This window comes from Oryzias latipes, chromosome 6 (assembly GCF_002234675.1).
Source record: "Oryzias latipes chromosome 6, ASM223467v1".
NCBI lineage: Eukaryota > Metazoa > Chordata > Actinopteri > Beloniformes > Adrianichthyidae > Oryzias > Oryzias latipes.
The window spans coordinates 13,131,385-13,159,268 of NC_019864.2; the positions used below are offsets into that span (position 1 = coordinate 13,131,385).

Here is a 27,884-nt window from a genome sequence, read left to right on the forward strand (position 1 = left end):
ATGAATCTTCTATCAATAATTACGTGCTCTAGTTGTTTTATGCCCCCTGCTTGCCAAGCTGGGAAGTGAATCATTTTTTTGTTAATAAGGATGTCCGGGTTGTTCCAGATGGGTGTCATTTTGCACGGTTGAATTGATGATTTTGATATTTTGAGAAATTCCCACCAGGCTGTTAAGGTGGCATTTATATTAATGCTTTTGAAACAATCCTGTTTTTTAACTGTTTGGCTAATAAATGGTAGCTGTGACAGGTTGATCTTTCCACATAACGCCTGTTCCAAGTCTAACCATGAGTTGGTTTCTGGATTATTTTTTAACCATTTTAAGATGTATTGTAATCTATTTGCAAGAAAGTATTTGTGGAAGTTAGGTAATTCTAATCCTCCACAGTTTTTTGCAGATTTTAAAGTTTTTAGACTAATTCTTGCAGGTTTGTTGTTCCATAGAAAGCTTGATATGGATGAGTCTAATGTTTTGAACCATTTTAATGGCGGTTGTGTGGGAATCATTGAGAAGAGATAATTAACCTTGGGTAAGATTTTCATTTTAACCGTGGCTACCTTGCCCATAAGGGACAAAGGCAGGTTGGTCCAGCGTGTTAGATCGTCCTGTATGCTTTTCAGTAATGGGGTGTGGTTTAGCTGCACCAGTTCTGATAGTTTGGGGGAAAAGTAGATACCCAGATATTTGATATTTCCTGTTTTAACTGGAATTGTGAGTCTTTGTTCCATATTCCTGTTGAGTGGTAATAAAACAGACTTATTCCAATTAATGGAATAGTCTGATATGGAGGAGAATTCATTTATGATCATTGCTGTTTCATTTACAGAATGTAAATTCCTTAAAAACAGTAATATGTCATCCGCATAAAGACTAATTTTATGATGGCTGTGTTTGGTTTTTATTCCTATAATGCTCTCATTCTGTCTTATTGCTGCAGCTAAAGGCTCAATGAATATAGCAAAAAGAGAAGGAGAGAGTGGGCAGCCCTGTCTGGTTCCTCTTCCAAGAAAAAACCTGTTTGAAGTCTGTTTATTAGTTCTAACTGATGCATTGGGGTTGTGATATAATATTTTGATCCAATTGATGAATGCTTCTCCAAAACCAAACTTCTGGAGGGCAGCAATAAGGAACTTCCAATTAACTCTGTCAAAGGCTTTTTCAGCATCCAGCGATAGTACCGTCATTTCCTGGTTTTTAATGGTGGCAAAGTCTATTATATTAACTAGTCTACGGACATTATCATCCGAGTGTCTGCCTTTGATGAATCCAGTCTGGTCGAAGTGAATTATGTGAGGAGTGATTTTTTCTATTCTCTGTGCTAGTGCTTTGCAGATAATTTTTACATCTGCATTGATTAGAGAAATAGGGCGATAGCTTGAAGGACTAGTGGGATCTTTGTCTGGTTTTAGAAGAAGAATTATGTTGGCTGAGTTCATGTTAGGTGGCATTGATTGGCTCTCATTAATAGATGTGACAGTTTTATAAAATGTTGGTGCCAGTTGTTCCCAGAATTCTTTATAAAACTCAGCAGGAAAGCCGTCAGGCCCTGGTGCTTTACCATTGGGCATAAGTAACAGAGCTTCATGAAGTTCAGACGGCGAGAGCGGAGAATCTAAGTTTGTGATTTGATCCTCATTTAGCCTGGGTAGGTTTACATTATTAAGAAATGAGTCAATACTTTGCTCTGACGGATTGATCTGCGGTGTGTACAGGTTTTTATAAAAGTTTTCAAATGCGTTATTAATTTTGACCGGGTCATGGGTGACATTTCCTGTTTGGTCCATAATAGAGGTGATTGATGATTTTTCTCTGTTAATTTTAAGCTGATTAGCCAGAAATTTGCCAGATTTATTAGAGTTTTCAAATCTTTCAAGTCGTAGCCTTTGTATTTGAAATTGTGTTTGTTTATTAATGATGTCATTTAACTGCAGCTTTAAATTTTTCAGATCTCTCAGAATGTGTTCCTGTGCAGAAGCAGCATAAGCAGTCTCCAGGGTTTTGATTTTATTTTCTAATTCTAATAAATCTGCTTTCTCTTTGCGTTTTTTGTGCGTTGAATAAGAAATGATTTTCCCTCTCATGACTGCCTTTGCTGTTTCCCAAAGAACGCACGGTGGGATGTCTGGAGTATTGTTGAAGTCTAAGAAGGTTGCCCACTCTTTTTTAAAGAATTCAAGAAATTCCTGGTCCTTTAACAGAGACGTATTAAACCTCCAGGTTGTACCAGAGGGTGTGGATTTTTCCCTAGAAATGTTTACAGAGACTGGTGCATGATCACTGATAATAATTGGATGGATATTGGAGCTTTGAATATTTTTTAAAAGAGAGTTACTGATTAATAAATAGTCTAAACGGGAGTGTGAATAGTGAACTGGAGAAAAAAAGGTGAACCCTTTAGTGTTTGGGTGACATGAGCGCCACGCGTCGCAGAGACCCAGATCATTCATGTACTGCTTTAGAATACTTGCAGATCGCCATGTGCGCTGGGCTGCTGCTGTGCTGAGTCTGTCAAGTTCAGGGTCCAAAACAAGGTTGAAGTCTCCTCCTATAATGATTGTGGAGTCAGAGTGAACTGAGAGTGAGGTGAAGAATCTGTGAAAGAAGGAAGAGTCGTCAACATTAGGACCATAAATACTCACTATACAAAAGTCCTTATTCTGAATGGATATATTAATGATTACAAATCTGCCTTCTGGGTCAGTAACTGTATCCTTATGAGTAAAATTAAGATTTTTATTAATTAAAACAGCAACTCCTCGTTGTTTGGAGTTGTAACTGGCAGAGTATATAACTGGAAATTGTAAGCAGCACATAAGGTGATCCAAAGAATTTGATAAATGGGTCTCCTGCAGTAGAGCTATATCTGCTTTTAGACCATCCAGGTGATTTAACACTTTCAGTCTCTTTGGCTCGGAGCCAAGTCCACGCACATTCCAGCTAACGATGTTAAGACTGTTCATAACTGCTCTGACTGAAAAGGTGTAGAGCTAAGTAGTGCTTGTGTACCAGTCCGTGTGCGCGTGCCCGCATTGAGAAGCGCTGTGCGCGTGAACGTTTTCTGGCTATGTGAGCTGCGTGTCGCGTGCGTCCTATGAGAGCCTGTGTGAGGTGATTGCAGTATGTCGGCGTGTGTGTGCGGGATCGCATGTGCACGCCCCTGTGTGCGCTTGTGTGTGCGCGCGCCCGTTCCGTGCATAAATAAATACTTACCGAGGATGAGTTGCTTCCAGGTGATTTACATATAATGAGGGGGGAGGGGGGGGGGGGGGAGTAAAGGAAAGAAAAAAAGAGATAGAAGGGAAAACGAAAACAACAACAAAATAACAATAGAAACATGAGTGGGACTGAGGTGAAGAAAAAAAAAAAAGACTGTTTTCCTGAGATCGAGGTGTGGATTATTGATGATCCGGTTTTCCATTCATTGAAGTAAGTTTAGCGGGTTTCTTCTGGGCAGCGCAGATGTTCTCAGCGCGGATCTGAAAGCCTTCAGCACAGCCAGGGGGTGATCTCCGGGTCCCGGAACAGCCGGCCGTCCACGTAAAGTTTGTCAACGGCCACAATCGCTCTCGAACCAGCAGCAAGATGCTTCCTCCTCAGCGGGAACAGGATCTTCCTTCTACGGAGGATTTCTGCCGGGAACTGGTCATTAACGCTGTAATGCGTGCCTCTCAGTTCCCGTCCGCGGCCCTTCACCAACTCCTTCTGTTTGAAATGTTCGAATTTAGCCACAATAGGACGCGGGCGCTGGTGGTCGGACCTTCTTCCTCCGAGGCGGTGAACCCTGTGGAAGGAGATCTTCTGCACCTCCTCCTTGGGGAGCTTCAGGTGGACCTGTAAAAAGGATCTGACGGTGGCTTCGGGGTCTTCTCCTACCTCCTCTGGAACCCCCGCGACCACTAGATTGTCCCTCATGCTCCTCGACTGAAGATCCAGGAGGGTTTCCTTTATGGATCGGTTCTCCTCGGAGAGACGGGCGGTGTCATTGCTCAGGGTCTTCACGGTCTCTCTGAGGGCCTGGTTCTCCGCTGCGAGCTCCCGCACCTGCTGCTGGCTGAATTCCAGAGACTCCCGCAGACCTTGAAATTCTCTATGGAGGATCTCCAGCAAATTGAGGCGGCCATCAAAGCTGGAGAGCTTTTTGTCAATCGAATCCAGGATATCGCTCATTCCGCTGCCCGGAGAGGACACAGCCCCGGGAGAGTCCTCAGGCCGTTCACGCTTGGCGGAGGGGGTGGTGGTGGCGGTTCTGGGCTTCACCATGTTGCAGGTATTAAAACACTCGTCAATGAAATTCTCCAGGTCCTCCAGGCTGACAGAAGCTTAATACTCTTAACAGGTTGTGTTAGTTAGCAGGAAATATTTTAATATGGCGGAAAAATGAAACAAGATCGAAAATGTTTGTTCAAATGCTTACGCGCCGCCAAGTCGACTCACCACACTCGTCTCGCTGGGTCTCGCGATACTACAGCATCACACTCCTCCTACAGCATCACACCCCACATCAATCGCTCAGCTGGGACTTTGATTCCAAGAGTGTGTTCATTTATTTATTATTCATCCCAGAAATGGGGGTTACATTTGTCTTGTGTTTGATTAAATAAAAGCAAAATTTGCTTTAAGCTGTCTGCCAATTGTACTTATTGCTTTCCTTAAGGGGGGGGGGGGGGTCCAGAAAAAATAGGAACTCTTAACGACTTAACGACTTAAAAAAAAAAAAATTGGAGATTTTATTTTTAAGCCATATCGCCTAGCCCTAATGTAACCTGAGATGGAGATTTTGTGATCAGGTATAAAACACAAAGCTTCAAATACATACACACAATTTCAAGCACAGACACACACAGTGAATTGCTGGTGGATTATCCCTGAGGTGTGCAGCACTGCAGCATGAGGTGGGATGCTTCTTTCTGAACCGGAGATAATAGGCTTCTCCCTTTGCAGAGGACAGAATCCCAGAGCAAGCAGAGCTGAGTGGAGCGTAAACACACACTCACATTCACACGTGCACACACACATGCTAATGCTTACAGTAACAAAACCGAAGAAGCAAACTTCCTGTATCTCTGCTTTTTCCAAGCACAGCACAATAACAAACCCTCTCTGCCACCAATCTCACTGTACGGCCCAAGGGATCCAGAGTCCCACCTTAACAGGCCTGGAGGTGCAGGACTAGGTGGAGAATCCGCCAAGCCGCATGTGTCTCAGGATAAACCATTTGGGTTGTGGTGCTGCTAGTTAGCAGCGGCTGCCGTGGCATTCTACCCTGTTTCATCACACAAACACTAATGTGAACCCCGACATAAACACTTAGCTGTCAAATCCCAGGGCTCTCCCAGCTGTGACCTCTGTTCGCAGACGTGAAAGAGAGTAATAAAGGGTGGGGGGTGGGGGTGGGGGGGGTATGAGTGCTGTCTGTGGAAGGAGCTTTAAGAGGGCGGCCAGAGGACGAGGGCACAACCAAGCAAAACCGGACAATTGGAAAGACAGGGCTTTACAGGGAAATATGTCACAAAATCATAAAAGCAAAGAGTCGGCCCACTGTTGGGCTGTAATCTGATCATCCACTTTACATTAACTCTCATAGCCTCTACTTTCATCTGTCCACACGAAAATCCTTCCACACTCGGTCTTCTTCCATTTTTTCTGTCTCTATCCATTTTTTCCATTTGTGACCCTCTCCTCTCATCCATAATAAATAGTGTGAAGATGGCATCTTCCTGCAGCAACGCCTGTGACACTGGAGACAGACTGGCCCTATTGATTCCTGCATTAAGGCATAGATAATACCTTTTGGGGCCAAGCAGAATTGTTTTTGCACCCTTTCTTTTTTTCTTTAGGAAATCAGATGACCTAATCTGCTGCACACGACATGCAAACACGACATGCTTTTTTCTCCATGTTTGACTATATATTTATTTATTTTGTTGCACGTGTGATTTTGTTCCAAGTCTCTAGGACAGGGGTGCCCAAATCCAAGCCTTGACGGCCAGTGTTCTACATGTTTTCCAACCATCCAGCCATTGAAGCTCCTTTTTGGCTAAACACACCTGATCCAGGTAATCAACAGCAGATAAGTCAGGGTTTCTTGAGGAGGAGGTCGGCTCTCGAGACCTGGGTTTGGGCCCCTTTCCTCTAGGAGAAAGTGGTCTGCATAATCATCACACAGAACTGTACCACCCGGAAGAAAAAGCATGAGCTTCACGTCGGCCTTCCTCCTGGCTGTCTCTGTGACGCACGTTGTGTCGCTGGCTGCTGCATTTAAGCTCATTAGACGAGATGTTTCCGCTCTGCTCTGCATCGCTGATTTCCTTTGACCCACGTTTGCATAAATGGGTCAACACTGACCTTAAACTCAGCAATACAGACCGCACAATGCTGCTCTTTTTTAGAACCCCTCAAACAACAGGTTTGACCCTCGAGCTTTATTACGCAACGATCTTGGAAATGACGGCCAAAAGCATGACGTTGAATCTGTTTAATTGAGACAATACCGTGTGGTTGGAGTTTTAATTTGAAGGGCCGTTTCGGCTCTAAGAGGCATTGCATCTTGGGAGGCATAGGGGGAGCATTATTAAATGGAGCAATTTTCACGCTGGTTGAACAAAATAGATCGTAAAGTGAGGAGCTTGATGCATCGCGACAAGAGGAAATATGTAGACAATCCAACTTTGGAAGCATATGAAATGACTTATAGAGATACGAAATTAATTAAAAAGTGAGTCATGAAGAAATTAGTTAATTAAAAAAAGAACAGTTTTTGAAAGTCCCACTTTTTAACTTTACACTTAAAAGTGTTCCCAGTGGTCTTCTAATTATGATTATGTAGTTTTTAGCCAAAATGTAAAAACCTGTGTTGTTTTCTAGGACATAGTTTCTGCAGAGCAACAGTAGTTTCTTAGCAATTTCCCTCTGCGTTGGTGCACAGCAAGCCTGCCCCCCCTTTCCATCATCCATCTGTTTACATGCTCTCCTGCAAGGTTACAGGAAGACGTACGGATCTATTTGCCTGCAAGTGGACGCATCAGATTGAAGCGGAGCAGGGAGCTTGTTGCCTGTTGCTTGTAGATTCTCTGTCACAACAAGTTTTTTTCCAATAGAATTTTTTTTGCCTGCTCCCTATTCATGATTTGCGTAAAGAAATTTTCCGTCCTCCACAAAAAACACTATTTTCTTGGATCTTTGTGAACTGAACAAGAATTGTCCAAAGATTTTTTTTACTGTGGTTGCTTTTGTCAAAAGCAAAGTATTTTATTATTATTATATATACCGGTACACACAAACTCATTTGAAGCCATTTAAATGAAGTTAAATTGGTGTTTTCAAAGCTTCTGGCAGTCTGCTAATGTACCACAATGTTTTTTGGCATGTAAAAATGTATGATGCTTAATTAGCTGACATAGTCAGGGAATGTGACTTCGGCCCCCTGTTTGAGTCCCCTCGTACCAAGTCAATTCAGCACTCTTCCCTTCTTTTATTCTTAATTAGTTTTAAAGGAGAACATTGTTCCAGAACCATCAGTCTGCACCATAATTATTCCTATGCATTCAGCCTGCATGCAGTGAAGTGGTTGTGCTTCCAGTGAGCGCCAGGTTGTTAAAAGTACAACTGGACTGTTTTACTATATAACTTTAGAGAAAAAAACAGAAGAGGAATAGAGAGCAGAATAATTGGGTAAAACGAATTAGCTATTGGCTGTAATCGTTGCTTTTCTGCTTCTTAGTTTTAAGGTCAAATCAAATCCTTGCCTCCAAGTGCACTAATTTCAGCATTTTTCTCCAGTTTTATTAGAAACCCTTGGCAACTTAATCATGGGCAGTGTTGCCAGATTGGGCGGGTTTCCGCCCAATTGGGCTTCTTTTGGTTATGTTGGGCGGGTAAAATTGGCATTGGGCGGGTCTATAAAATTTGGGCTGCTTTTCAAAATATTTAGCGGTTTTATTGTCATTATTATTATTTTTCTTATTATTTAAAATATTAAGTAAAAGTATACTAATTAATATATAGCGTAAAAAAAGCATTGTGAATATATGAAACATTACAGTAATCCCCCTGTTTAGTTCCCCCCCCCCCCCCCCCCCCGCGAATAACAAAAATCAGCGAATAATTGACGCTGTTTTAAAACTCCCAGAGCCTCTGCAGAGTCAGAACCCTATTCCGCCGTTTGGGTTCATTTCCAAAAGATGGAGATGATGCAGGGCTTTATTGGCTTTTATTAACCTTGTCAGAATGGTTACAGCTCGAACAAAAATAGCGCAGCCTGCTTATACACTCAGCCGGAGTAGAACGTTCAGCCAACGCGCACCCAGGTAGGCCCCGCCCCCTCTAATCCACCAGTCACCAGCCCACCGCTGATTGACATACGCTGTGGTCCAGCAACTGGCAGTGGCAGAAAGAGGGGGGCGCCATCAAAAGCCATCTAGAGTACACGATACGAGAAACCTATAACTGGATTTTCTGTACTTATTTTATAAAAAAATTTATTATAACAGACTTATTATATAATAATTTATTATTATTGCGTCATTTTTTATTAGGCTATGGCTATACTTTTACGTTCAACATTAGGTTTTTGCTAGGTTGAGATTTGGGCTTGTTTTTATTGAGGTGGGCGGGTTTTACGATGAGTTTGGGCTGGAAACTGTCGCTCAGATCTGGCAACACTGATCATGGGAGTCTAGGAGGCAACCCAGTGCGCTGTTGTTCGTTGGGGTTCATAACAAATGATCTTTTCACAACCGCTTTCAAATATAATGTGACAGAAATGAAGCAAATGTATTTTACAAGCAAATATGAGCTCATGGTGAATCATCACAAAAGGGGAAGCAATACTGCTGGTGGATGTTGGTGAGACACCAATCAAATGTTTAATACCCAGCATAAGGATGTGTGAGAAACAGGCTCTAACAGGAAGGGAATCAATGTTTTTTAGTGCAGCTCAGATGAGTCAGGGCCAGAAAAACAGCCGAAGCCTCACATTATTGATTCATTTTTCAGTGCTGATATCCCTCCATCATTGACTCAGTTAATCAAGAACAAACCCGACAACTGAAGATGTCTGATTCTACAAAGTGAGCAAGCCCAGAAAACACAGTAGTGTTAGATTACTGATGCGTTTTATGAAATAGAATTAGATGGCCTCCATCCATCAGTCCACTAAAACTGCTGCAACAATAACTACAGTTCCATACAGTTGTTTATATAGAAAACTGTCTCTTTGCTTTAGGATCACAGAGTTCTGCTATGAGGCGTTTTTATTGCTGTTCCACTTTATGCACAGGCTACAGAAGTGACCTCAATGAAATTTTCTCAGTACATTTATGCTCCTTTTAAGCAATTGTTAAACATGTTTGTTCACCTCAAGTAAAAAACGTTCTACCAAAACCGCAAATATTACTGTGTGTGACAGAAATGAATCCTTATGGCTTCTGTCAGTCTTAAGTCACCGAGTTCTGGTCCAAGGCTGCAGCTAATTCACTTTTAGCACATGATTATGTTCAATCTCTGTTTTTAACTGGGTTTTTTCACTATCAGACATCCATCAGCAAAATATTTATCAAGCTTTAGAAAACTTTAAGGTAGCTAATATTACTAAAGAGAACCTCAATGCACTAATCTACGCTACATGGGTAGACACTATATCCAATCTTAGTGATGATAATAAAACAACTCAGACACATGCGTAACACCAACACCCAGTTTTAGAAAAAACTCTTTTAATTCGTCTTTTTCTTACTAAATCAGACATTTTCTCACAGTCTGCAAATGGTGTATACTTATAAAGCACTTTTCTATCTTCCTTGAAGGCCAAAAAAACGTGCTACATAAACACCACCCTCAGCTATGCATGTTCAAGCGATTACTTTCACTGAAAAATCTATGTAAATACACGTATATGTGCATTTTGGGCTTCAGGTATCAGGTATCGGCTTTGGTAGAGACCGCTTGAAACCGTTTGAAACCGATAATGGAGGAGAAATTAGTAACTGCGGTTTGTGCCGTGCCAGAATTATATGAGCTTCGTAGCGCTCCAACATTCCACCCCAAGCCTCTTCCAATTGTAGATCAGCTCTAGTATCGGGTAGCAACAGTTCAGTGTGAACACTGCATGCTGAAACCCCGTTCAAGAACCTGCATTCAACGCCTTCTTGAATGCCCAACACATGCCCGATGTGAATGGAACATTACAGTCACATTCACCTTTGCACACACACATACATTCACACCCTGATGGTGGCACCATTGCCTGACACTGGCTACAACCTATAAATCACCAGGAGCAATGTGGTGTTCGGCGTGTTGCCCCAGGACACTCCGACACAGGGGCAGTCAAGGTAGGAACCAAACCTGTGATCCTCAGATCAGAGGTTGACCGTTCAACCAACTCCTTTGTGTTCAAAGCCCGGCATTATTTAACTCTTGTTTAGTTCCGGCTCAAAGACTCAAGGTACTGGATTTTTTTCTACTTTAAAACCCTGCTATCTTAAGATGCTCATAAATTAAAATAACTTAAAGATTATACCTTTGTTTAAGAAATTAAACAAAACTGATCCCTATTTAACCCTTGTGCTATCCTAGGCACTTTACCATTGGGAGTTGGGTCATCTAGACCCACTAGACAGTGCGCTGAACCTTTTTTCTTCAATGATTTGTGATCTTCACTGGTGTCCATGGATTACATGAAATCTTTCCACCTTTATCCACCTTTGTCATGGTAGGGAGAACACGTCAATGTAAGGGGGGGGGGTCATCTAAGATAGCTCCAGGGTTAATAATTTGTCGAATAAAAAAGACAACTGCATTTTTTAAAATCAACTTTCTAGCATTGATGACAAAATCTAGCACTTTTTCCCCTGTGTTCTTTTAGCTTCATGTTCTAACAGATGTGGTAGCGCATTGGACCAAATGGGAAACAGAAGGGTGTTTTTCAGCTTCTGTCATGAAAGCAAATATTGATTATTTGAAAGTAATCCATCACTGGAAAGTGTTGTTTTCTTGTTTTTTTTGAAGAAGTCCTTGTAGGGGGAGGCTTTGATCGTATTTTTTCAAACTTTGGAGTCAGATTAAACACAGTTGAGAGAATGAAGGGTGTTTAAATATTTACACTTGAACAGATCGAAATGTTTCTTTCAGTTGCTGCTTTGACTGCTGCTGTTGCTTTTGTGCAGCACCATCCTCTTTCGCCAGGGGCAAAACTACAAAATTCCCAGCACCCAGCACTGCAAGGATGTCTTTACTTCATTACTCCATATATATATATATATATATATATATATTTATTTATTTTTTGGCCTCTGCACATAAGAGGCAGACAGATCCCATTCCTTCCCCTGAAATGAACAAGTCCTTTGCCTTTCTGTCTGATCGGCAATGTCGGCACATCTGATCTGCAATTCAAAAAAGATTAGTGAAAGCAGATTTTGCAAAAGCTCTAAAAAGCATATGAACCATGCCGAGTTGTTTATTTTTAGTAACTTATAACTAATTGGTTCATTAAACCAACCCAGACTCCACAAATCCCACATGAATTGGGATAATTGAAAGTTGGATTTGGAAAGCAAACTCTCCATGCCCCCTTCTGATAAATAAGTCATTAGGCAGTGTCTGTAAAAATTCATCCCATGCTATGGATGACTGTTTGTGTCATGACAATGAAAAGGATTTTTCTCTAAAGTTTCTCCAGTGGCGCTTTAGGGCTGTGTGGTTCAAACAGACACCTCCTACATGGATAAAAAGAGACAAGACAAAGCCATGCTTTGTGGATCAATTGACTGCCATACTGTATTAGTCTACGCCAGTTCTTTAAAGGAGCACATGCATATTCATGCATACCATCAGGAAGCCCACTGTTTGTGTCCCTGCAGGCTCCACAGTCTTTCTATATGGGATCATTTTTGCATGAAATCAAATTCTTCTTTTATTTGGTATTTTTTGTAGGACTTCCTTAAAAGAAATGTGTAATATACAAATTTTGGTGTAATTTGTTGGACTTTATAAGAACCCCCATGGAACGTTCTGCTTCAGCATCATGTTTTGAAAGGCTGTCATCGGGAATGGAGTATCTATGTTTACCAGCCCCAGTCACTTGTGATCAATGCTAAGCACATGGCCTACGTCAGACAGCCCACAGGACAGCAGCATGTGAGCCGCTTGACAATGAGAGCAGTCTGGGCAAAGACCTGAGTCATCTGGTTCCTCCTGGACAAGTCACACTGTGTGACCACCGCTCACAACACAAAGCAGGTGTCCACGCAGAGAAGCGCAGGAACAGAAGGACTTTTAGTCAAAGCAACCGGATAAATACGCCAAGTTATCAAACCTGAGCCAAAAACTTCAAACTCACATTTGAAACTGACATTAATTTAAGGTAGAGTCACATACACCTCTACAAGGGTTGACCCATGCACGGGCAGTGGGCTTTCGGGTTGTAGAGGGTTGTAGGCAGTAGCTGCTGCATCTTATCTTCTACCACGATCCTCCAAAAAACCCAATAACCTGCAGCCCCCATACAGATTTTAAGTGCAGATACCATGACTCATCTTCAAGACTTGGTCATCTTTGCATGTTGTATAAGTGTTCACTACAACTTGTCACCCACAGCATGCCAATAGAAAAATATGCATGAAAATATCCGCTCCACTGGCTTGCTGAGCGATCAACAGCTTTGTTGTTTTTTGTGGGCCACTTGCGTGTCCCATACAGGTTTGCCAACTTTCACCTGAAGAAAGCTCGTATCTACAGTAGCTTACTGTTAGGGCCATTGTGACTAATGCTTTACTTTATCAACAGTGCAGATGGATATGTGCTTTTTTGACGTTCAAATCACAAGATTATCCACTTTTTTTAAAGAAATAATCTCCCAACTGTTCTATAGCTGTTGAAATGCAATCCTAGAGCTGTTAAGACCCAAACCACCAACACAGCTACATTGTTAAGAGGCTGTTCCATTTAAGCTTGCCTTTTTCTCTTCATTTAACCACATCAACACATAATTGTACACTAACTGTCAAACCAATCTTATCAATTAACTGTGCTTAAATCACTATAATTTATCCATATTGTTCTGTTATCCAACATTAAAATTGCTGGTCTGTTGAAATGGACTGTTCTTGTGACTGTATGTTTATTTGAAATGTTTAAAATACACAACACTGTAACATGTCATGACTTTGGGGCAGTAAATCACGTGGAGCTAAGCCACAACAGAATATTCCAGGGCATCCTTGTTTTGAAGATTTACACTCTTCTCTCATTAACTGTGCTTTCACAGCCTGTTTATGAACATCACAAAATAAGGAAGAAACAAGAGATCAACTGAAAGAAGATTCAACTGCACTGGAAATGCACTTGGCTTGGTGCCACTTATACCAACACAGCTCTCATTTTTATTCTATTTTAGCAGCTGGACTATTTCATCACTGGTTGTATCTGACAAAAAACATAAATATATAATCATGATGAACCGTATAACCTTTTCAAAATAACTTTAAGAATCAATGGACTTTTGAAAACTCTGTTTCTACTCATTAAGTAGAGAATCACAAAATTTGTGAACTGAGTCACTAATTGTGCTTTCACTTGTTTCCAACTGAAGTGCTTGTTGCTTTTTCCTTACTTTAATCACAAATGACAGTTTACATACACAGGAAGTAGCCATTGCATTTCCTTTTAACAACTTCTACGTTTTCCTGAACATGTAAATATGAAGAATCATCAAAGCTCTTCTGATGTTTTTTTTTTCTCCTTGCCACTCGAAGTGTAGGATTTTACAATAATTTACTGTGTTCCATTCTAAGGAACGTGTCCTGAAGTATAAACTAGTCCTTTCTTTTTTCATTGGTAAGGATCAGAATTAATGAATGTACAGTGGGGTGTGAGTGTGCTTGTCTTACAGTGACACGATTCCCCCTGCTCTGCCTGTCACACACACACTGATGGTTGTGTGCGTCGCATGACTGGAGCTGTGTGTTGCAGATAACAGTCAGAGCATTATAGGAAGACAGTGGCATGACGGGAGCAGAGAAAAAGATTTTAGCACTCTTTTTCCCTGCCTTTTTCACCTCTGGGTGCCCTTTCCTGCACTCTATCCCACCACACCTGCTCCATGAATAATCCAACACACGACACCAGCCAGAAAATCACACATTTCAGCACAAAGACCACACGTGCGCCATGGAAGGAGTTCATCATTCAGCCTTCCTAAGCTATAAATGAACAGTCCTAAACATTTCTGGCTTGTATTTCCTCAGCAAGTCGGAAATATTTTTTTTTTCTCAGACAAGATCGTAGCATAACAAATCCTTGTGCCTCTTTCAATCTTGACAGCGTATTCGTTACATTATTGAACAATACTTAAAAGGTTAAAAGCGGTCTATTGTGATTTTTTTTAGTTATTTGAATGAAATATACTGTTTTGGGTTGTAAAAATTCTGAAATTAAATGTTTTTTAAAGTTGTTTTCATATCACCCTTTTTGTAGGATAAAACTTCATTTCATTTTCAAACTTCATGTAGACCTCTTTTGCATTCTCAGATTGTATTTAATCAAGGCAGCAGTTTTGTTTTCCTGGATGGAAATGCGGCCACAAGGCATTTCACCCTTGTTCATTAAACATTTAAAAAGCTGTTCGAAGCAATAAACGGAACCAAACGTTACTGTCTAATGCAGTCCTCCATATGTCAAATCCAGTTTTAGCACTTTATAACTATTGCAAATGGCCAATGTGCAATAACAGAAGCAGATAAGGTAAATAATCCAGATTGGAAATGATAAGGTTGATGTCCAGTTGTTTTCTTGTATGAGAATATTGTTGTTGTTGTTGTTTTTTTTCCCTAACCGCTGACAGTAGATTACACCTCTGAATAATAAGGCAATTAACCAGTTGAACCAAGGCAAAAAAGACAGTAGCTGTAAAGCTGTTAGGTCACACTGCCTTCTAACACCATGATATGGATTCTTTAGCAGTGCTATACAGAATGCATCCTGACTTTTAAAACTCCTACTTCTCTCCATGTGTTTGATTGATTCACTGAAACAGTACGGTAATCTAACCCGCAACAAGAAAACATAAAAGCTGAACAGGAAGCTGGGAAATGTAATTTTTCATGGAGTGGAATTAGCTTCTGCTTTAGGGCATTTAGTGTTTCTGAATAAACCTGACCATGAATTAGCAGATTGCAACAGACGCTCATGCTGTTTTCAGCCCAGGCAAGAACAGGGAATAACAATTAGAGCAAACCTTTGCACAGGGCCCACCTGCTTACCAAACTTTAAGTATTCTGGATCTGAATGTCAACAGAAAAAGGGACATTTAAAATAAGTTTACCTAAATGTATTGTTCTAGTGGCATTTAGGGGGGAAAAGGGTACTTGTTGATTGTTACTTTGTGTATGCCAAAAGCCCACCAGCTAGAGTGTGTTGCTCTAATCGTATAGAAAGCCTTTGTAGAGAGTGTACTCTTTGGACCGCTCAGGGCTACATTAAGCACTCTCTGACCTCCTTTTTTCCTTTTTTTTTTACTCATTAGTAATTCAACAAGAGAGCTGAATTTAGACCTTTTCAGGGGGTCCAGTAAGAACAGGTCGCTGGTGTGAAATGGGAAACCTATTCGCTTGTCGTGCTCATCGACGCTGAATGCTAATGCTCCCCACCATCAATGGTTCCTTCATGTAAAGATGTGGACGAAGATCCAGGAGCACTAGTGCTCCAGTTTACCGGCAATGCAGAAGACAAGCCTTGAGGGGCCAGCAGTGGCCTGCATCTCCCAGACAGCAACCAGCCTTTATTAGTGGTTACACTGATGTAGGGAATGAAGAGAAGGCTCCAAAAATGTTCCTTTTTTGGTTTCCCCTGCTCCTTAACTTCCTACTCTTGAACCTCTTTCATTCCCTGTCTTGTTATATTCAAAGGGGTGGGCTGGAAACAAATGCTCTGAACAGAGAGCAGTTTTATAATACCATCATACTAGCTTAGCAAACACATGTACACTGGACCCATAAACTCTGATGTCACCGTATGATTCTGAATGACTAAAACAAAACCCAAAGAGCTGAATTTAGACCTAAAGATGGTCATTTGGACAAAATTAGGGCGATTATGCAGGGTGAAGTCTAGCTAGAGGTCTGCTGAGATCAAACCATGTCCCCAATATACAATTGTTAGCTAGAATATAAAAAAAACAGGAGTTAGAAAAATATCATCCATTCCCTATAGTTGTCATGAATAAAAAAATAAAAAAACAAGATTTTGACAACAAGCTGTACATAAGTGTTATTAAATTTAAATTGACCTTTGTTCTTGGTATTTTAAATATGATATTTGATGGGAAAAATCTCCCATTTGACACCAGTCTCAAGTGGTCATTCAAGGAACTGCAGTGGTTAAAATTATCAGGTTTGCTTCAAACTTTAAATAGAAGGTTCAAACAACTTTATAATTTTCCAATATTTCTATTAGTGAAGGTCTCATTAGACAATCGTGAGTTTTTTAATCAAAATTTTTGGTCAAAGAAAACATTTTTTTTATATCAATTGTCGTACACTTATATAGCACTTTTCTACAGTCACAGTCCCATTCACCCACATACAAACAGATTCCCACAATAATGGTGGCTCTGTTGCCTAACACTACCTATAACCACCTTATTACCAATAACTAAAACAGTCTTTTTCCCAAGTACACTTCAACAAATCAGCGGGCAGGGCAGAAACCGATCCTGTGCTCATTCGATCAGGGGTTGACGGTCCTAACTCTGCACCACAGACGGCAATTCCAGATGATAACTTTTTTTTTTCCAACCTTTTGGCATATCCCATTGGAGGTTTCCACAGGGAATCAGCTTTTACTGATTCGCACATGTGGTTTGCCAGAGATTTTTTACACCAGAGACCCTTCTTGACACAACCCTGAATTTTCAAGGCACAGGGACACCCAGATAGGCAGCAGTGTGAAGTGTCTGGCCCAAGAAACCACACTGGATTTTTAGCTCATTGCACACTCTGGAAATCCTGCATGACAGTGCTACACCCAGTCAAATGAGCTATCCAGCCGCTTGAAATCCAGATGATAACGTCACAGAACATTTCAAACTGCTCTGTAGGTAAACAAACAGAAAGACTGATGGACATGGGAACAGCACATTAGAGGAGTGCTTCCTATCTCTGCCAAGAATAATGGGATTTCTATGGTTTAAATGCACTTTGCTTACTGTGTGGAGCCAATAAGAAGCTAAACTATTGATCCATGAACAATTTAGCTATTCAGCTGTCCAAAGTAAGGGAAAACAGGACGCCTCTAAAAGTATAATCAGGCTTCCCAAGAGCTTTTTAGACTTTAACCTTTCCCTGTATTTTACCATCCCTTCTCTGGAAGACAAGCATCATACTATTAAGAAAAAAGTAACTTTTTAATGTAGGAAATTTCTTATGAAGTTAGAATATCACTCTTCGAGAGTGTTATCTACTAGAAACTTCTTAAAACTCTCCCTTTGGAGAAACCAAGAAAGGTGTAAAAACTAGTTCCCACCATGCATCTGGGGGTGAAAAAACTTGACAAGCAAATTTATCTTGTACGTTTCTTCTTTAGAATTATTCAAACATTACAACAGTTTTATGTTGAATTCAATTGTGCAAACATTGAACAAAGTGCATAATATTGTTTTCATTCTACAAAAAAGACTAATGATGTTGATTTTCCCATTAAAAAATTGCTGTTTTGCAAAGCAATGTGACATGTTTACACATTTTAACACCGTTCATTAAAAACCATTGCTTCTCAATTTTGTTTTTTTAACCACACTTTCCACACATTTCTTATGCAATCAAAAACAATTGACAGTTTTTTTTTTTACTTACCAGAGCTTAGAAGAAGAGAAATCAAAGCTGTAATGCTAAAATTGAAACCCAGCTGTTGAGTATGAATACTAACAAAGCTGACTGCATCAAAGTAATTACGGGCATAAACTATGTGTAGAACTACTATTTTATTTTCTAAAACACTCTAGGCACCATGGAAACAGGCTCTCATTAACTCTGAGGAAGATCTCTTCTTGTCAAATTGGATAAATTCTTCCAAATTCCTCCATCTTTATGTTTGTCTGTTTGTTTGTTTGTTTTCCTGAAGTAAAAAGGTAGCAGCATAAGAGTTCAAGTGAAATATGTATTATTTGGTTTATAATTAGGGTTAACAATTCATCTATCTCATAAACCTGCTGCTTCCTGTTTGGGGTTATGAGGTTGCTGGAGCCTATCCACAGGTACTGAGGTTGTAGACCCTGGACAGTTTGCCAGTACATTGGAGGGCCACACAGAGCAACACAACCAAAACACACTCACATTCACACCTAAGAGTGAATTAGAGTCACTAATTAACCTATGAAGCAAGTTTTTGGACTGTGGGAGGAAACCAAAGTTCCTGGAGAAAAGCCAGACATGCAAACTCCACGCTGAAAAGATCCAACAGGGATTTGAACCAGTGCCTAACCACCAGTGGTGACTACCAATAGGGTTGAGAATATAAAATTCAAAAAGCCTGAAAAAGTATCACTTTAGGAAGTCAAGATTCACAATTAATACTTGCAAATAAAAATGTTATTCGGGTTTAGTATTTAAAGCTATTTAACTGGTGGATAATGTTATTATTAGTCTTTATTTTTCTATCAACTCTTTATAAAGTCAGAAAAAAACAACTTTGGTCTTCTTGTAATGCTTTTGGTTTTAAAATTTGTGATGCCTAGAAAAAGTTCTGAGTTTTAATCTGGCAATGGCAACCTAGCAGTTCACATTACAACCACGATAAAAAAAAAGTTAAATATCACAGTGAGTACTCCAGAAGCAATTTATTGATTTTTTTAAGTGCATGCCACTAAAAGACATTTCTAACAGATTCTAAATGTTGGTTGTGTGCTCTGCTTCTCTGCAGCTCCTGTAAACAATGTTTCTCCACCTCAGAGAGTAGAGAGACAGAAGGCTCGCAGTTTCCACCAAAGAAGTCGGTGTACTTACAACAATCCCTCTGCCTATTGACACAGTAAACAACTGTACAAGAAGTTTTCTGACACCATTTACAAAAATGTCAACTTAGCACACAATACTATCAAGAGGCTGCAAAATGATGCACCAAAATAAATGTTACTGCTAGTATTTTACATTTTCCATCTTGTATTTTAAATACAAAGCAAATGCTGAATAAAACTGAAACCTCTCTTTTCTTTTATTTGATTACTAATAATAAAACACATTATAGATTAATGAATACACTTCAAACCAGATGAGAATCTCCTGATTTAACAATACTATAAATGTGATCAATTTGCTACATGGCTAATGCCGTTCAAACAAATGTGACTGAATGTTAAATCTGTCTAAATGAGTCGGCAAATCCCAAAAGATTAACTTTGATTGTAAAGACTAAAAATATCTATCAGAAACCTGAGAGAAACACTGGAGATAAGATATTCAAGCTTTTCAGTGCGACCTAATTACCTATCTAATGTCTGTCAAATACAAAGGGGCTGAAAAACACCATTTGAAAATTAATATAAGAAACATTGAACCAAAGACATTTTTTCATTTATTTTATTTATTATATGGTTTTGTTTTTTTATTTCTAAATATTTTCCGTTTTCTGGGTTCCCTGTTTCACTTTAGATTTCAGTCATCAGTTCAGCTGATTTGATGTAATTGATTCACCATCAGTCCAGTTAAGAAACAGTTTTCTGGTTTCGGACAGTTTTTTTTTGTCTTTACCCTGTGTTTAACCCACAGCTCAGAGCTTAGAAGTTTTTAATTGCAGTTAAGTTCAGGTTTTACATTTCTACATAGATAATACCATATTCATACCCATCTGGTGAATTTTTTTTTTTTTTTTCCAGGTTTGTGTGTGTGTGTGTGTGGGGGGGGGGTATTATATTTAGCATTTAGCATTTCACTTGAATCATTGTAGCCCAGTCTTCGCCTTCCTGCTGTTGTAACAATTACTTCTGAATACAAGACATATTATCGATTAATTTTATTTCTCGTTTAAATTAACACTTTATTTTTTTAAAGTTGCTGTTTGAGCTTATAGGGGTAAATACTATTTTGTCTCTGATGTTTGTGTGTTGTAATGTTTATTTTGCAAGTCTGATTGCCGTTTGCTTTCAGGAGTCTAAAACTCCAAATCATAATCATTAGTTTAGCTTCTCAGAATAGATAATATTAATAAGCATGCAGTAAAAGTCCCACTCTGATCGTCCTTTGATCTATTTGAAAAGCATTCCGTGGTCTTTTAATTATGATTTTGCTGCTTTTAGCTAAAAATCAAAAAACCTGTGTTGTTTTTTAGGACATAGTTTCTGCAGAGTTGAAGTAGTTCATAAGAAATTCACCTCTGGGTCTGTTGGTATGGAGTAATCCCGCCCCCTTCTCATCACCCATCTGTGTACATGTTCTACATGTTAGCTTAAAGCTTCTCATATCCCCAACCTAACATTACCGGTGCAGCAAAAATAGCAAGCAATATTGGAGCCATCTAGCAAAGCCAGATGCCAACTCAGACAAGGAAAACAGACGTACATGGATCTAATCGTCTACAAGTGAATGCATCAGAATAGAGCAGAGCAGGGAAGCTTGTGTCTTACCATAGGAACTTGCATGTCACACCTACAAGCCCTTTTCCAATTGCATGTTTGTGTTTGCTCCTAAATTAACAACAATTTGAATAAGGAAATACTCAAAAATGCAATAAGAAGCTTAAATTTCTTTGCATATATCCTCCATAATGAGAAAAATGCCACAAGAACATGTTAAAAACACAAATTTCCTCAGAGATGGATCTTTAAACAATAAATTCTGTTTAAATTCTAACACTTCTATTTTTGACACAATTTCAAAATTTGTCTTTTTTAATACAGATTGTCCTATTTTATACTACACACCCACTCACCCTAAAAACCTTGCCTCACCTGTCTGGAACTAGCGGTGTGGAATCAAAAATGCAGGAAACCAGGCTTGATGACAGAAACCTAAACATTTAATAACTAAACTAGAAAATGAGTTACACTAAAAGAGAAAAAGGTGACAAAGCAGAGCATCACCTGACTATGAACTACCAAAACCTAGACACTTGAATACATCAAGGGTAGCTAACTTAATTAAAAACAGCTGTGGATGACCATCAGCCTATAGTGTGACTGACAGGGGATAAACTTGAAAACAGAACATTCCAAGAACCAAGGAAATAAATCAGACAAAACCTAATCCAAGGGCACAATCCTCACATCACCTCATGGAATCACATACCAAAAGTGATCGGTTTGACAGTTTGATCCCTTGATTTGCAGGATAAAACTGATGCAATTACATGTTTGATAGCTGAACATCCCATATAGTTCATCTTAATGGAAACTGAGCAATCTCATCTTGGATGGGGAATCATTTTGGCAGCTGATCAAGCTGGGCAAATGTCATGAGTCACTGAGGGCATTTAGCAAAAACACACTGCTAAAATCTAGCAAAGATAGAATACAGGATAAAAAGTACCCTTATCTAGATGTCATTGGATGTCTTCTACAACCAAACTACTTCTTGATAACTGTTTTGTTTTTTTAAATCCTACTCTCAGACTATAAATAGACATAAATCCAGAAGTTCAAGTAAATGTATTTTTATCTTTGAGCTGCATTCCTGCAGACTGCAGCTCATCTCGTAGACAACTAACATTTGGATTCAGACAAAGCAGAGGTAAAACAATCCAGGTTGCACAGCATCAAAGCTTTAGGGCTTTCTGAAATGTGAGTAGCTATTTGTTGAGACCATTCAATCAGCATGAGCCATCACCACACCAGAAATAGAGCATCAGACCAAGAGTAATCATCCTTCCACAGCCACAGATGCAGCAAGATGAACATCTTAGTGCTGTAATGCATTAGCTGGATGTATTTGTTAAAGAGACAGAAAATTAAAACTAATGTATCTGCCTTTAAAGTGTTTTTATAAATGAACTTTAAAAAGCATATTTTAGTAAAAGAAAAAAAAAATCAACAGGTGATGGGCAATGGAGCTTGTAGAGTCCAGGTATCAGCGCACATGGGGGGGTGTCCGCTCACTGAAGACAGTGTTCCAGAAAGCCATTGATGGCACACAAGGACTGTATTTGTTTCTACTTCAGGCTTGAACAGAGGAGAGGGTTGTCTCCGTGGACGTTCCGGTTCTCCGTCGTACCATAAGTGCATCTCACTATTGATTGGTAGGGCGTAAATTGCTGAGCAATCTAGTTGAAGCATCAACGCCGGGGCACTGCTTTTTTTTGCCAGCGGGACACAGAGAGGCCTTTTCTCAGACAATGAAGTGCTGCTGCAATAATGACTTGTGCTTCTTCATCTGCTATTGGCTGGCTTAGCGACTTTCCCCTAATAAAGGGAGCCCATTTACAGGTTGTGCTCCCATTAAGATTCGACATGACAGGGAGACAAACTGGCAAAGTTGCGTCGCTGCTGCCAGATGCAACTGTTAATTTAATCTGAGCTGCTTTGGCAGGCTAGCGTTACAATCGATGTCTGAGAATTATTTACCTATTACAAGGATATCTGTAAATAAATCTAATCTCCTACAAGCACTTTGCTGTAATTTTTGTTATCTTGGGTGGCAAAAGTCCAGTTCTCGTTGCTTTTGCAGCTGTAGCTAGAAGAACAAACTAGATTAGGAGCCAAAAATCTTTCAATCTTCCTTTGGGTTAGATTTTAGCTAAAGTCCGATTGAGGTTAAAGCTGCTGCAACAAACAAAAGGGGAATTTGTGGAAGTCCCACTCCAATCATTTTTTTGATATTCACAATGATTTGAATAAAGAAATACTAAGAAACACAATGTAATTTCCTTCATATATGTCCTTCATCATGAGAAAAATGACACAAACATTTGTTAAAAACATTAAAAACACAATTTTAATCGCAGTTGGTCTAGAACAGCTGATACCGAACTTTATGTAAAAAGGTTTCATCTTGCATTTTTATCCTGCGCCTGAAGATTGATTTAGTTAAAAATCTAAAATTCTTTACCAAGGAGCATGAGGGCTTTGCAGATAGTAGCATGTTTTTTTTTTCAAACACAGTAACTTCAAGTCACTTAGCATGAAGGAGAGGGGCTGACCTCATGGGGCACACAGGCCACAAAATGCATTTGCAGATGTCAGGCTTACAAGATTTATACAACACTTTGTGTGGCACGTGCCTAAAGAAATCCCCTCGACAGTTTGTGCCAAATTACAAGTTTGATTCATTCAGTGCTCAAAAGGCAAACAGTGTCACAGCTGGGCTACCGCTGAAAATCAGGACAAAATGGTTTAGAAAAATCATCTCAATGGTGGTTTCTATGTTTATCTGACATTTTCACAGAAAGCATAAATGTTTTTAAATGTTACTGTTGTGTTTTTAGGGGATTCTGCTTATTGCTGATTGTACTTTTATTTTATTACTACTTCAATGTCACTCCTGTCTACAGATAGAAAATGTAACATTTTTCATCATGCTAGGTTGTACATTAGACATCCTTCTAAGGGTTTTCTTGCTCCTAAAAACAAACATTCCCTAAAATCAGGACTTCAAGTAAACAAAAGCGAAAAATAGCTTAACATGAAAAATAAACGAGTATAAATAGGGAAATGGAGTTTTAAGGGGTTGAATGCTGTCAACATAATGAGGCCAAATGGCATATTCTGTGCTGCAAACATCACTTATACATTCATTTTCACCTGCTGTGCCTCTGATTGGAGTGCAGATGTGTGTCAAAATCCACCTAACAGTCAACAGTGAGAGTGGTTTGCGCCTCATCAATCTCTCCTTTTACCTTTTAAGCAATCAATAACAAACTTAAAGTGCTGTAAAGCTAAGGAAGCAATGCAAGTTGGGAAAATGTTTCTGAAGTGAGTGTCCAAAAAGCTTTGGCATTTGTTTGATCTGACCTTTTCAAATCATGACTGTTACAAGTTGATTTAGGTTCAAAGCATTTCATGAAAATTTGAGATAATTATTATTTCAAACTTTTCGAGTTTAACTTTTAATCATCTAAATTGTTGAAACGTGTCTTTTTTTCTACATAAATGTGAACATTTGACACAAATATAACATGTTTGCAATTAAAATGAACAACTAATTACTAGTCCTGCCTAAAATCCTAGAAAAAATATCTTTTCACACATTCTTTTGCAAAATGAAATCTGTAAAAGTAAAACTGAATGAATGAAATAGATTTTTCCCTTAAAGACAGTCAGGACGCGCCCATGGCAGCACCTCCCCTGCACCTCACACCCCGCCAGGAACGCAAACATCCACCTTTTCCTTCAATACTGATCAAGACAAGCTGGCACCGTCTGCCTCCAACAGTTGAGGTTCCAGCACAGGAACATGTGCTTCAGTCCCTCAATGGATTAAAATATTTACGGCGCCTCTTCAGTCCAGATATCTCGGCTGTAAAGCAGACGGCACTTTTCGTGCGCCTCTCTCAAGGCAGTGGCCTTTGCTGAGTTTTCATTCAACCACTATTATCCTAAACTTCAAAATGTATTAGGAATATGAAAAATATGACATGTGTGATTGCGTATTTGAGCAGCAGGAGGGAAGTGTCTGAGGCGCGCATCCCTGCATCGGAGATGTTGCACAACCTCCCCGCATTTTGTGGAGCAAAACGCACAAATGTATTTCCCTTCCAGCACAAATCCTCCACAGTCCTGCATTGCGGAAACTCCATCCCGGCCCCGCATCCCGCACAGCCGGTTGTAAACAACACTGATCCCCCCCTCCTCTCCCCGCCTGTCAAAAATACAGAGCCCTGGTCCTGGAGGAGGAAAAAAGAAAACAGTCTGGTGTCTCTGCGCCCGCTCCTGCTTTCGTCCTTACCTCTCGCAGCGGTCAGGTGTGCCGGTGCGTGCCGATGGCGGATGCTCCCCGTGTCTTTTCCACGACGCTCACACCTGCTCAGCACCGCATCTCTGGGCGCTCAAGAGCAGGGAAGGAAGCTGACGGAGCCGCGCTCCCATCCCCGTGGATTGGCTGAGGGGTTATGGAGGTTGACTCAAGGGGGCGCTAGACCTGCAGAATGCTGAGTAAGTGGCTCCCACTATACTTCTATTTCTCAAAATGTGTTCCGTTATCATAAGTCAACTGCTGATTTGGACTTTTATGTTTGTTTAAGTCGTTGCTTCTCTACCAATCCTCCTGGATTTCTGCAAAATAATCTGCTTTGCTGTTTTATAGGACTTCATTATGCATGCAAAAAGCCACATTTGACATTTAAATGCAAATAACAGTATGTGCAAAGTGCATGTCTAAATAATCCTTGCAGAAATTTTACTGTGATCATGAGACAGCTCTGCGTTTGGCTTTAGTTTTATTAAAAAGGGAATTCTCCACATGTGGAGGGTAATTCCTGGCCCCTGACTGCTTTGCCTTCAACATCTACAAGCTGAATGAAGAAACTGTTCATAGCATAGTATTAAAAGTGTTGTCATAACAGCAAAAGATGAAAATAGCTGTAGAAAATGAACAAAAAGTTGCAGCATTGCAGATTTTGTTTTCCATAATTTCCATCATTTTGTTTTTTAGGTACTTTTAATGCATCCTTTTTCTACGCTAAATACAATATCCACTTGTCAAAAACTTTGTCTCCAAACTGTTTTGTAATTTATCGTCTGTCCTTTTCTTCAAGTGTTTAACAGACCTAGTCCAATGGAATTTGTGTTTTTTGGTGTATAACGTGTTCTTGTAGTTTTTGTTCTGATTATGGAGGACAAAAAATAAGGAAATTAAGATAAAAATAGCATTTCTAAGTATTTCTTTATTCAAATTGTTGTGAATCAGGATGCCAAAATGTCATCAGAAAAAGCTTGTAGGTGTGACTTAGAAACAACCACGGGAAGTCTCAAGCTCCCTGCTTCACTCCATTCTTATCCATTCACTTGCAGATGAATAGATCCATGAACATCTTCTTTTTCCTCGTCTGAGCTGGTATCTGGCCCAAAACTGTACAGCTGGAAAGCTCTAACACTACTCGCCATTTTTGTTGCACCGGTAATATCGGTTGGGGGTGTGAGGGGCTGTAAGCTAGCAGGGAAATGAGTAAACAAATGAATGCCAGGAAGGGGGTGGGCTTACTCCATGCCAACAGACCCACCCACAACTCAGAGGCCAATTTCTGATAAGTGACTACCACTCTGCAGAAACTACATCCTAGAAAACAACGCAGTTATTGTGTATTTTAGTTTGGCTTAAAACGGCACCATCATGATTAAATAAATATTTTTAAAATAGATCAGAAGATGATTGAAGTGGGACTGAAACATAGGGAACAACCGATGCCTAAAAAATGCCCTGCTGATGATTGTAAATTATATCATTATATTGTATTCATCTCAGTTTCCTGCAGCCGAATCTTTTTATTATACTTTTTTTTCATAATATACTGTATATTTTGCTCATGGGCAAAACGATAGGTAGTTCTGAGATGTCTTTTGATTTGAAAAATCTCCTACTTTGAGTTGGTGAAACAGCTAAACCCCAAAAGCATGTCTGCCCGGCAAGCAATTGAGTCTGTTTATTACCAAGATATCAAAGGCCACCATAACTAATTTCCACATCTTGTGCATGTGTCAGTCCAAACATGGGGGTGTCTCAGTCTCCTGGGATAAGATTTAGATCTTGGGTGTAAATAGCCAAACAATAATCAGCCGTGGTATAAAGCCTATAAATAATGCAAGATATTGGGAAAAAAAGAGCTAGGTGGAATTAATTGAAAAATTCTGTCTCACTGGATTTTTTTCTTCTTTTTGTGAGCAAAAGGGGTGGGGGTGGAGGGGGGGCATATGAAAGAAGATGCAACCTTTTGTCGTCCCCACATTCATCAAAAAATGCTTTCTTCCAGATAGAATCTGTTAAAAGAAAATGAAAGCTTTATCCCTGGTCAAGAGGGATGTACCAAAAAAAAACAAAAAAAAAACATGACACTACAGAAAATCATAGAGCTGGAGGGATTTAGTAACTGAGAAAAAAACTTATTTGCTACTCCCAAAAGGGTACAGTTTAGTGTGTGTGATATTTAAGCTTCAGATGCATTCAAACACTTTTGTTTCTCTCGCAGCACGGCACAGCAAATAGAGATGCATCCTGCTGCTGAAGCACAGAGCTCCGCGCTCCGTCTCTGGGGTGGATGAGAGGAACGACAAACACCCTGCTGTCTGGAGGAAAGAATAGATAGCTGACATGTATCTGCCTGGCATGAGGAGCAGGAGGAGGGACAGGGACGAGGGAGGGAGGAGAGGTATTAAGGAGGGAGAAAATGTGATTTGGCCCTGGCAATCTTCGTGGGGGCCCCCCTCTGATGTATAACCCCCCACCCATCCGTGACGCCATGAGACATTATAGGGGTTAGGAAAGGCTGTTATGATGGTAGTGTCTTGATAACTATGGGGGGAGAGGGATTGATAGAGGAGGTTCATGTTACGCTACATTTTGTTGTGCTAACAAAAAATGTAGTATTTTATCGTTGCACCCTCTGGGGGGAAAAACAAAGATCAACAGGAACAATAGTAAAAAAAAAAAAAAAGAAGAAGAATTTAATAGCCTCTTTTAGTTTTCAAAACTTAACATTCAGCTTCAAACAGCCTGGTCCTGACAGATGTGCTGTGAACCTGTGTGTGGGAGTAAGAGGATGTGTGTTTGTTTGCAGAGTATTTATTCAGTCATGTGGAAATGTCAGAGAAAAATCACAAGCAATTATGCACTCAGAGCATCTGAATAGGTCAAATTTACATATGGGAACTCAAACGCTTCACTTTGTACATCCCAGAAATAGAGTGAGATGATATTTGTTCTTGTATTTGATATTTTTGGCATTGTAGTGAAGAGTTGCACCTGTGA

The 27,884-nt window shown here is 39.9% G+C and overlaps 1 protein-coding gene and 1 long non-coding RNA gene across 3 annotated transcripts in view; one reads left to right on the forward strand and one right to left on the reverse strand.

The window, feature by feature from the left end:
• Positions 1-24,983, reverse strand: part of cntn1 (contactin 1) — a 73,460-nt gene extending 48,477 nt beyond the window's left edge. For both annotated transcript variants that reach the window (XM_011475924.3, XM_011475921.3), the window contains exon 1: positions 24,870-24,983. The gene's annotated coding sequence lies outside the window, so the exon portion shown is untranslated. The remainder of the gene's footprint in view (positions 1-24,869) is intronic.
• Positions 24,979-27,570, forward strand: LOC111947533. Its single transcript, XR_002873396.1, has 2 exons — positions 24,979-25,075; positions 27,106-27,570. It is a non-coding gene; the product is annotated as an uncharacterized LOC111947533 (long non-coding RNA).
• Positions 27,571-27,884: the final 314 nt, after the last annotated feature.